The 9,451-nt window shown below is 40.7% G+C and overlaps 1 non-coding gene across 1 annotated transcript; it reads right to left on the minus strand.

The window, feature by feature from the left end:
* Window positions 1-7,509: 7,509 nt before the first annotated feature.
* LOC111754200 (U1 spliceosomal RNA) lies at window positions 7,510-7,671 on the minus strand. The gene has a single exon (XR_002788910.1). It is a non-coding gene; the product is annotated as a U1 spliceosomal RNA (small nuclear RNA).
* Window positions 7,672-9,451: the final 1,780 nt, after the last annotated feature.

Below are 9,451 nucleotides of genomic sequence, written 5' to 3' on the forward strand. Positions count from 1 at the left end.
TAGTTATGTGTTGAAGGAGCTGAAATACTTTGGGGTTAGTAAGTCAGATATCAAAAAGGTTTCCTATAAAGCATCTCAGATGGGATGAGGTTAAGTTTGGACTTATGGACCACCCCCAGCCTCATTAACACAACTGGAAAGAGATTTAGTCACTTACTGTGGATTTCTTGACACAACTTGGCTTGAGTTCACTTTATTTTTTAATTTTTTATTTTATTTTTTTTGTACCTGGGATTAAACTCATGACCTCGCGTTTGCTAAGCAGGCACTTACACTGAGCTAAACCCCTCGTCCTTGAGTTCACTTTAAAGTCAGATTGACTCTCTTGATTTCCTGATGACTGGTATGTCTCCACACAATGTGCAGTGGTACTTAATTCCCAGTGCTTGGTGACTCCCTGTATGATTTGAGATATAAGAGAGAGGGCACTATCACTCTAGATAGTCCATAGGTAGGGATCACTTCTTTAAGGAGGACTTTTACCACCCCCAGGCCCATTCTGACCTAGTAGGGAAGCCTCTACCTATCTAGTAAAGGTGTTAATGTACAAGAGGTGTGTGTCCTCCTTACACATAGGCATGTGAGTGAAGTCTATTTGCCACTCTTCTCCAGAGAAGAACCCACACCTTTGTACTGGTTCAGGCAATAGGAATGTGTCAGTCTGTGGATTATGAAGGGCACAGACAGGACACCTTACAGTGCTGGATTCATGTTATGAACTCCAGGCTCTACAAAGAGCCTATGTACCATAGTGGTGGTGGATTCTCAATCTAGGTGAAGGCATCATGTGAGGACTTACTAACTTTCTACTGCCTACATTGTGGCAATAATAGGCAGGGTTCCACATAGCATCATTGGCTCTTTTAAATACCTCCCTCATTATGAATCCTTTGAAGCTCATTTGTGGAATGTCCTAGCTCTAAATCAAGACTCTGGAATAGAGCTATTGATGGGCCAAAATTATACTGGAGAGTAGCCTGCTTGACAATGGAGTCTGCTTTAGAATTACCATGGGAGACAGGGTCCAAAAAAGTTTAGTGTCCTTAGCAATGAACAATCCTATTTCACTTGGGAGATTTACTCTCTCAAAAAGGTTGAGTATCTCTAGTTTATGTTTCTTGGAGACTGCTAATTAGCCAAAAGTTCCCTTTACTTCCAGATAGCTACATGAACATGCAGGACCAGAAAGGCATATTGGGAATATATATATATATATATATATATATATATATATATATATATTGTTATGGGTTAAGAACTGGTGGTCAACTTAACGGCAGCTGGATCACATCAGCATGGCATTGAACAAACATGCTCCACCTGAGGAAAGTTGCCAGGATAAATAGGTGGAAAAGAAGAGAGGTGTTGAGGGTTGAGGCATTAAGGAGGCCTTGTGAGTTTTCCTACGAGTTGCTGTCTGTGCTGTTGGTTTTCCTGGAGAGGCTTTGGTCCTCACATCGAGCATTGCTTCCTGGCTCTGGAGGGGAAGACATATGCTGCTTGGTGTCCAGGATGAACTCATCACGCTGCTTCCTGGCACGTACTTGACTGTGCTTGTTGTCGGAGGAGCTCGGGGCCTCTGTATCGCTGAGGACAGCTGTGGTGACTTTCAGGATAGCCGTGGTCTTTGTTGTGAGTATGACTTCTTAGCTCCAGTGTAGAACCCTCATCCCACTAGCACAGCTCCTTCATCCTGCTGGCATAGACTTTCTGGCTTCCACCGCTGACCCTTGGGTCTTCCCGGCACGGATCCATAGAAGAGACTGGTGTGAGTCCTTCTTGTGGGCTCTGGACCTCCAGTTGGACTCCTGGGGGGCATTGTTCTGAGCTCTGGGTTTTTATCTGGACTCATGTGGGACATTACTGTGGGGTTTAGGCTCTTGACTAAATAATCTATGTCTTTGGTGTTGCGGATAGATTTCCTGCATTTTCCTGTGTTAACTTCGGTGACCATTATAAAAATATTATAAACTCCATGTCCTAATCCTAGTTGTTCTCTGTGTACAACCTCTGACTACAACAGAAATATATATATATAGTAGGACTATATAGTGGAAATGTATATATACATATATATATATATATGTATGTATATAGTGGCTGGTCCCTTAGATTGGGGCAGCTGGCTTAATTTTGAGTGATTATTTATTCACACTTGTGTTCTATCTGTTGGTTAGTTGGAGAAAGTGGCTGGGTTTAAAACTGCAAGACTGAAGAGAAACATTTGCGTTTTCAGTAAGAGTGGCCTGATATTTAGTGAGCCTTTCTCTAATCATCCACAAATGTTCCTTGAGTTCTAACAGAGTCTTAACCTGGTGTGGGGCTAGAACTAAGAGCTTTAGTCCCAAGGTTATTATTAAAGACTTCTTAGACTAAGAGTACAAGAAACAGCAGCTAGGGGGATGGGGATTTAGCTCAGCAGCATAAGCGCCTGCCTTGCAGTCGTGAGTTCGATCCTCAGTACCGATAAAAAGGAAAAAGACAAAAACAACAAAAACAAAAACAAACAAACAAACAAAAAAACCCAGCAGCTATTCCTTGCCAGAAAAATCCTGTGTCACTCCATCTAGTCACTTGGGAAAGTAGCAATGGGTCAGTTTTCCTTGTTTAGACACTAAGTTAGCACTCCTGTGGCTCCTCTTTGTTTTTTAGGCATGAAGAAAGAAATCTTAGTTAGGTCTAGGATTCCTAAAACTGAGGGCTGTTTAAACCATTTTAATGCTTTAAAAGTCTCTTGGGTGGATGCTGTCCATTTCAAAGGTTTATTTTCTAGTCTTCAAGTTGCCTCATACAGAGGTTTGGCTATTACTCCAAAATGAGGTATCCATTTGTAGCAGAAGGCTGGCATTCCCAAGAAAGCCCTCAGCTGTTGTTTAGACTCTGGAAGGCCCAGATGGCAAATTGCCTCTGTTCTTTTTGGGGACATTTGTCTTTGTCCTGGAGTTAAAATATATTCCAGATATGTCACTTTTTTTTGAGAAATCTGAGCCTTAAATTGGGATACCTTGTAACGTCTTTTTGCTAGGAAATTGATAATCTTAATATTTTTGTCAGATAACTCCTTAGTAAGATTACAAGGGAGAAGGTCATTTGCACACTGTAACTACCTCTCTTTTTTAACTTTAAGTCTCTTAGATCTTCTAAAGCCTGAGTAAACAGGTGGAGGCAGTCTCTGAAATCCTGAGGCAAGACAGTCCAGGTAAACTGACGGCAAAGTTCTGGTTGATAAACTTCCCATTCAAAGACAAACGAATATTGTGAGGTAGAATCTATGTGGGTAGAAAAGAAGGCATCCTTAAGACCAAGGTCAGAGAACCATTCAGTATCTACTGGGAGCTGAACTAAAGGGTATATAGCTCGGCTACTAATGAATGAATAGGTCCCACTACCTCACTGATGGCTCTGAGATCTTATAGTAAGCAAAATTCTCTCAATGGCTTGACTATTGATAAAATGGATACACTCAAGGGAACTGGCACGACTCCAGTAACTCTGTAGCCAAAAAGTTACCAGTCAGGAGATTTACCCCCTGCCTAGTTTCTTTCTTAAGGTAATAATGTTTTCTATGAAGTATAGATTAGGGCCTTTTAGCTGAATGATTCCTGGCGTGCCCATAACAGCTCTCTCTGGAGTGCTATCATACCCTGCTTGGGGATCAACCCTCAGCAAAGACATCAGGTCCCATGGGGTCAGGCTACTTGAGTCCCTAGCAGCTAGGACATGGGTTGCCAGAGGTTTGAATGTTAGAGTGGCCCTGAGTAGAAAGAGCAGGCCTTTTCCAATTACTGGTTTTGGGGCGTTCTAGTATCACCATAAAGACAGCTTGGAAAAGGAAATCTTTGCAACAGCAGTTCAGAGTGGAGGTAACATAAAACTGTCTGGTTAACTCCATCAAGGCACCCTATAACTTTTGAAAGAGATGAAATTCACCCCAATAAGAAAGTAGAATAGAATAAGTTGCTCCGGTATCACAATAAATATAATTTGTTTGCACATTACTTCTAGAGCCACACTACACTCTTGTGAATGGATAGGAATACTCTGGTTCTGGTGCCGTCCAGGCTGCCCTGAGCACCGTCATTCACTGCCTGGGCCTGCCTTCCTGACCACTTCCTCCCGCTCTCTGGAAATGAGGACAGTCTCTCCTCCAGTGCTAAAGACCCTCTTCCGTGTTCTGAGGGGCCCAGCAAGGGTGAGGTGGTTTCTGGGGACGTTCTTTTGTGCAGCACCCAACTCTCTTGTGCTTGAAGCACTCTATCTTGCTTCCTTCATGCTTTGGATTATCTCAGTTTCTCTTAGTGCTGTGGGCTTTGTCCTGAGCCTTAGCAGATAGGGCAACTGTAACCTGCGTGTTTCCTTACTCAGCTCTCATTTGTCCTCTGTTTTATCATGGATATTAAAGACCAAATAAGCTACACTGACTGACTTTTTTCAGTTGTGGGCCAAGTTGGACTTTTTGGAGCTTTTCTCTAATATATGGAGCTTACCAACTAATAAAATAGTGCTTTAGGATAAACTGACTTTTTCTAGGCTCAGCCTCTAAATTAGTGTATTTGAAGAGTGCTTCTTCAAGTCAGAGCAGGAGAACAACCAGATTCTCCTCAAATCCTTGACTAATGGACCTGAGCTTATCGTAGTTCACGGGTTTGGAAATTGCTTGTCTATACCTGCTAAGATGGGCTTGATGTATAACTATTGTTTGGCTTCTCCGCCCTTTGTGTTGCAGTCCCACTCAGGCCCCTCTTGGAATCCAAATAACGCAGCAGTTGGCTGATTACCGGAGGGGGAAGCTGCAATGACTTTATCGTTAGCCTGCTTTGCAGCCCTTATAATCCTTTGCCTATCTACTCCGTGCAACAAGAAACCAGGGTAAATTGGACATTTCCCCAGGTCAGTGAGATCAGTAAACTTTTACCATTAGGAGACTTTTCAGGATCCTCTGAGAATCTACTTAGTTTTTCCCTGAGCTGCTGAGTATCTGTAACTGAAAAAGGGACTAGCTGAGCAGCCATTTAACCAGGGAGTCTGAGTGGGTGAATGAGGCATACCCCAAAATAGGTTTTGTGGACAGTTGTGGGAACCCTAATAGGCCTATCTCTGAGTTAGTCCCTGACCCATTAGTGCGGACCTGACAGGGCATCTCCTGATAGCTTCTGAGCCTTTCAGCCCCAGAGTCATGATCTGATAAGGTTGAAATCCCTGGGATTAGGTCAGAGAATCCATACAGAGCCTTCCCCTGAGTTAGTTCCCACGCGGGACTCGGACAGGGCACCCTGTGAATTATCTATAACTGATTTCAGCTTTCATCAAAGTATTCCCTGATAAAGATGAACCCTTTGGGGCATGAACATCTCTAGCCCTGTGTGGGAACATGTCATTTTTTTTGAAACATGGTCTTACTATATAGTGCAGGCTGGCTTTGAACTCACTATGTAGCCAGGCTGGCCTCAAATTTACAGCAATCCTCTTGTCTCAGCCTCCTGAGTGTTGAAATTATAGGAGTATACCACTACACCTGGATAGTTTTGCTTTTAAGCCTTAGAATCTCCCCTATGTCCACAAAAAAGTCCAGGCATGAGTCCAGAACTGTGGATACCTTATTGGCTGAATGTCTCTTAGTCAATCCAAAAAACCATCTAATATCCCAACTTGGGAGAGGGTAGCAAGTACAACCCAAACCCCTAAACCTGAACAATTACAGATGTGGTTCTCAGCCCCTCTAGGTAAGTAATGGGTACTTCTAATATAGATGATATCCCAATGTCTGGCAGCCTAAGAACAGGAAATAATATGTGTGTCCAGAAAAAAATATCATCTCACTAGATCAAATCATAAAACATACCTGCTTGGTGACAAAATCTTAAAAGTTAGGCACTATGTAAATGCAGTCAGCAAATGCAAGTTACAGATCTTTTTAGATAGGGGCATAAACTTGAAACCACAGTTACCACAACATAAGCAAAACCAAGTCGAGTGGAGGGGAAAACTATCTCTGGAGGAGTAACCCAGGAGGACACAGCTGTAGGTGGGCATTGGGACCTGGAGAAGAACCAAGCACTTCACCCAGAGCCTGAGGCAAAGCCATCACTTTTTCTGCTGGTTTGTTGCAAAACATCACCTCTTTCAGAATGACCATAACTTTTTCTTTCTGTTCCATGTGAGGAAGCATTGTACTTAACTCTTTTTCCCAGAGTTGCTGAGCACTAAAATGTCAAATTTGAATACTCTGATAGACAAAAGCCTGAAGGAGGGTAGGGTTAGTGCCCAGAACTTCCAAGCAGAGAAGCAGAGACAGAGACCAAAAAGCATTTGTGCAAAGCACTCACTGATTGTGACCCACAAGCAACCTGGACACTCTTCAAGTGACCGGTTCAAGTCTCTAAGGTGGAAGGCACACTGCCAGCTGCACCTACAGAGAAAAGCAGCACTTTCAGGTAGACTGTGGCTATGTTTCCCAGTTTCCTGTTGTGGATGGCTAAGCCTAAGAGTGACACTCTCTGCCCCTCCAGCTGCCTCCACTCAGCTGTCACTGCCGCTGAGAGCAGATCTGCATGCTGCAAGGGCCATCAACAAAATACAACCCCAACTGACCCACAGGGATTCTCCTACCCCCAGCACAGGCAGAAGACTTTTCCCCCACAGTCTAGTAGTTTACAAACAGCCAACAGATCAGCTGTTTACCCTGGGAATCCGCCCTCTGCACACAACAAAGAGGGAGGGAGAGAGAGTCTTCCCAGGGAGTGAGCCTTTTGGGCTGGGCTTCTTTGCTGCTTGAGTGCCAGTGCCCATTGATATCTCCCGTTCTGCATTAATATCTCCTGATGTCTCCTGGCTGGAACTCTTCCAGAATGTTACCGCATAAGGGGCAGGAATGGTCCAGCTTCTGCGCATGGCAAGCCAAAAACTGCTAAGTGTATGCTCAGTAGCAAGTGATAGGAAGTTGGGCTGAGGGCAAGTTTGTGCTGACAAAAGATGGCACAGACAGAAAAATGATTTTTTTCCTAGTAACTCTCTGTTTTCAAAATCCATGGATTTATATGCTGACCTTTATTGCTTGTTAGTTTTTGTTTTGTTTTGTTTTGTTTTTTCCTTTCCTCTGCTTCCACTGGACTCAGTTTGCTCTTCTTCAATTTGTGTAAACTAGATGCTCAGCTCATTCACTGCTCTGAGCTTCCTCTGAAGCAGTACTTCCGCTGAAATGACAAACATCTACCGTATTTTCCTTTTCATTCATCCAGAAATGTTTAATTTCTGTTGAGAGTTTTTTGATTTATGTTATTCAGAGATGTGTTTAATCCCCAAATGCTGTGGCTTTCCAGCTGTCTTTCTGTTGCAGCTTGCTTCTTGAGTTTCACTGTGGCCTCACAGCGCTCGGCACAATTTCTACACAAGTCAGGACGAGCATTTCACTAAAACTTCAGCAGAATGTTCACCTTTTGGAGGAAAGGTAGTTGTAAGTGTGTCTTTCAAGCAGAAATGCTTTCATTTCACTATTCTTATCAAATAACCAAGGGAAAACACAAAGGCAGTCCCCATTATCATAGATTATGCAGTTGAGTTTCCCACCTTTGGGGAAATCTCAGGGGTCGGCACATCAGGAGTGCAATGGATAAACCTCATCCTAAGGAAACTACCCTCACAATCATGGTGTCTCCCCTGCCAGGTAAGTACTTGAGATATTATTTTAAAATATCAAACCTACATCATAGAGTTGGATATTTTAAAAAACAAGATCAGGATCATATATCATAAAAAGTAATCTTAAAGTCCCACATTTATTTTATAATATACAACAATGAATCAAAGTTAAACCATCTGTCATTTTCAAAGGAACAGTCACATCCATTTTTACATTGCATTCAAAGCAAAAACTATAAGGCTTACAATTTGACCTACCCACAGCAAACCATAATATTGAAAACGTAAGTTTCATTATTTTATGCTAGTTTTATGACTGGCTTGGATCAAATTCTGAAAGCATTAACAGGAGCATGTCTTTCTGTGTTCATACCTATGACAAGCTGTTTCTTAATTTGGTCATTAGAGGCACATGATGTGTTTCCAAACCTCTATGGAAATCTTACATTTCTGACGTAAGGCTTTCCTGATTCATTCTGTTGAATTAATCCTAAATAGATAGCAAAAATCAACAGGCTACTTCTTATCATGAAGTATACAGACAATCAGAAGTTAAATTTCTTTTCTTTTCTTTTTTTTTATTTAAGGAGAAAAAGAAAAAAACAGAAAAAGGATACAAATAATACAAAATGTAAAAAATAAACAGTAAGAAATCACTAGTTAATAGATCACATATTCTCATCTTAGAAATAGTTATTCAAGTTACAAAATTGAAGCATATAAAGTGGACTTTCAAACAGTGAGAGTGCAGACAGTTTTGTTCAATGATCCAAAAAAACCTCAGTAATATGGTTATCTAACTTATACACTTAAACATATATGCATTTATAACCTTTAGAGCACTTTCTTTTCTTTTCTTTTATACAATGACAATTACACATTTTGGGTTTTATTACTCTCACAGTTCTTATTACTTTTTTTGAAGAGAGTAAAACCAAATGTGACATATCAGAACAGAGTCAGTCAAATCAAAAGGATGGACATAATAGATAATGTAAAAACAAAATACAAGGTGATCAACAATGATTACCATACTGCCTCTTGCTCTTTTAAGAAGAATTGCCAGTTATAATAAAACTGAGCAAAACAGTAAAGAATAAAACCAAAGCATTGGAGACATTACAGGACTTTAAAAGAAGATAATAGTCAACTGGAATGGGCATCATAATGAATCTTATTGTCTTCACTATATTTTCGAACTTGGTACTATTAAGCAAAGCAGAATAGGGGAAAATCAGTCAAAACAAGATGGTGAGGGGAATACAGGATTTCAAATCAAGTTAATAGGAAATCAAAGTAGGTTACTATAATGTATCCTGCAATTCTTTATTTATTTTTCCCTTAATTAAAAAGATAAAAAGAAAAAGTAAATAATTTTTTAAAAAGGGATTGAAATAAAAGAGGGCATAACAACAGAACAGTGCAGGTCAAAACATAACCATTTAAGTAAAATAGTGTTTCACCACAAGATATCCTGTCATAAAAATAGTTACCATAGTGTCTCTTTCCTTAAAATCTTTGAGTATAACTTCGTGTACTGTAGCACCAAACATATCAAGACACTATAAAACCATTCAAGAGAATGACATTATTACAGGGTAGTTAGAACCAACTAACAGAAAATGAACAATGGTTTCTGTATAATCTCCTTGCCTATAAAAGTTTTTACTTATTTTATTATCTTATATATTAAAATCCAATTAAGATATAACCTTTTAAGACCGATGGAGACCGAAGAATACAAGTTTGATGGGACTTCAAAACAAGATGATACTAAATCAGCACTAGCTATTATGATGTCTTGTTTTCTCCA

This window comes from Cavia porcellus, unplaced genomic scaffold (assembly GCF_034190915.1).
Source record: "Cavia porcellus strain 051 isolate PalLab524CR breed Dunkin Hartley unplaced genomic scaffold, mCavPor4.1 scaffold_12, whole genome shotgun sequence".
Taxonomy (NCBI): Eukaryota; Metazoa; Chordata; class Mammalia; order Rodentia; family Caviidae; genus Cavia; species Cavia porcellus.